The sequence below is a fragment of the Hypomesus transpacificus genome, chromosome 23, assembly GCF_021917145.1.
Source record: "Hypomesus transpacificus isolate Combined female chromosome 23, fHypTra1, whole genome shotgun sequence".
Lineage (NCBI taxonomy): Eukaryota > Metazoa > Chordata > Actinopteri > Osmeriformes > Osmeridae > Hypomesus > Hypomesus transpacificus.
In genome coordinates this window covers 18261464-18263845 of record NC_061082.1, presented here as the reverse complement: position 1 = coordinate 18263845, position 2382 = coordinate 18261464, and the positions used below count along the sequence as shown (strand labels likewise).

The window sequence follows — 2382 nt, the reverse complement described above, 5'->3', positions numbered from 1 at the left end:
ACAGTATAGTTATTATTACGTGATATGCACTAGCACATGAAAATAATAATATTCACAATCAGTACTACAATTATTCTAACTGTCTTTACGTTTGCTTTGGGCTGTGTGTGTTCCCAAACTAACAGGATGGATTTTTCCTTTCTTACAGCATAGTCATGAAGATTTCCTGCATGTGAATGACTAATATTAACAATCAATTACTACGATGTTTATGCAAGGAAATCTTCTTCAATTGTCTGCATGGTTGCTGTGGAATGTGAGTGTTCGCAAATCCTACAGGCTTCAGACTGCCACAGAGCCTCCAGGGTCTCCCAGCCCCTGGTTGTTGATCCATCTGCCAGAGGGGCATTCCTGCGCGCCGTCGCCCCACCGTGGCCACCCCTGTGTGGGCCGGACCCTCCGGACCCCTCCCAGAGCCTCAGCAGGGAGGATGTTGTCTTTTCACGCCCGTGTCAGGGTTGAACGTCGTCGGGGGAGGGGGTGGTGGTGGGAGGGGTTGGGGGGGGGCACTACAGCTGTTCCCCTGTCCCAATGTCACCTGCCCCCACCACCGCCCTCCCAACCTGCACAGTCATGTGCACCCCCACCCCCCCCCCCCGATCCCTCATCCTCCAACCCCCAACCATAGCGCCTCTTACAAAGACAAAAGGCACTCACTATAACCTAATGTCACCCCCTCCACACACACACACACACACACTGTGGGAGGGGTGTCACACACACACACACACACAGTTGCCCCAGGATCTCTCTACCATGCGCCAGCCTCCCCCGGCCTCCCCCAGCCTCTTCATTTACATTTTTACATTCAGTCATTTAGCAGACCCGCTTATCCAGAGCGACTTGCAGTAAGTACAGGGACATTCCCCCCGAGGCAAGTAGGGTGAAGTGCCTTGCCCAAGGACACGATGTCATTTCACTGCAGTGATAGACTACTACTGTCTAGTTTTAGTGGAGTTTACTGTGGAGTTGTTAGGCACGACGCGAAGCGTCGTGTTCCTGTTCTAAAATCAGCGTAAACCACAGACTCGCGGGGCTTATTGCCTTTCTAAAACTGTTACTACAAATATTTGATATGGTTTCATCAATAAAAACAATTAGAAACAAAATTCTTCCGTCATTCTTCCGCTACTACAAAGTGTAGTTCCTACATAAATCGTTGCCACGCAACAGCCAGATGGACATCTTTGCCGTCTTTTTCAATTTGAAATATTCGATGCGCAGTCATATGGAATGTTAAAGAATGTTATGAGGACAAGCTGTGAGGTTATGCTGGATTTTACAAAGGTATGGAATGCGATATAGCCAATCACAATCAAGGATGGGAACAACCAGTTTTAGAATTTTAATTATACTACGAATCCAGAGTCAAAATTTGGGCTCGTCCGGGATTTGAACCCGGGACCTCTCGCACCCTAAGCGAGAATCATACCCCTAGACCAACGAGCCGCACATTCGTGGCACTGGAAGAAGAGAGTCCTGGAGAGCAAGGGGCCCCTTGCAGGCTACACACTGGGGAACACGAGCTGTCTTCCTGAAGGCAGACAGACAGTTCTCTGGACCTGTTAGTCATAAGTCTTCCTGTCTGTGAGGAACGCATTCCCCTCCACTACCGCCTCACTCACACCGACAACTCACGAGTGACTGACATGTCTGGGTGCGTTTTCAGCTTGAGTCATTTTATGACACCCCAGTCAGCTGACAGGGGAGACCTCTGAACGCCTCCCGATTGGCCGCCCCGGCTCGTCACGTGACAGCTCCCCGACGCTGTCGAGCATGTCCGTCGCCTCAGCGCTCGCTCGCGTCCGGAGCGCTGATCTTATCTTGTGTCAGAGAGGAGTCGCTGGCATGTGCACGCTTGCGTAAGAGCAGAGCTCCGCCCACACCACCCGACCGCAGGTCTATGGGCCGTTTCATCGGATGGCCTTTGAAACGCCCACTTGTTTACTGTTGACTGCGTCACACTCGTAAGGGAGCCAGTGGGATTTAGTATGTGGCTAATTACCGGGCGGAGGATTTGGGATTCAACCAACCAAACCACAGATTTCAACAACACAACAGAAACTTGAAAGAGTTATGTACTGTACATTTAGACTGCAGTACATTCCGAATACTGTATATTTAGACTACGGTACATTCAGAATGCTGTACATTCAGGCTGTTTTATCTTCAGACTTCTGAACATTCAGACATCTTAACTCAGCAGGCCACAGCAGCGGCAGCTATGGATGTATCCTTGAGTTCCTGCTCATTCAGTAGCTTTCCATTAAGAAAACAACAACACTAACACCAGCCCAGCCAAGCCGAACCCAACCCACCCCAGCCCCAGCCCCAGCCCCAGCCCCAGCCCCAGCCCCAGCCCCAGCCCCAGCCCCAGCCCCA

At 50.9% G+C, this 2382-nt stretch overlaps 1 non-coding gene across 1 annotated transcript; it reads right to left on the bottom strand.

Annotated features, from left to right (window-relative positions):
• Positions 1 to 1377: 1377 nt before the first annotated feature.
• On the bottom strand, positions 1378 to 1449 carry trnap-agg. The gene has a single exon. It is a non-coding gene; the product is annotated as a tRNA-Pro (tRNA).
• Positions 1450 to 2382: the final 933 nt, after the last annotated feature.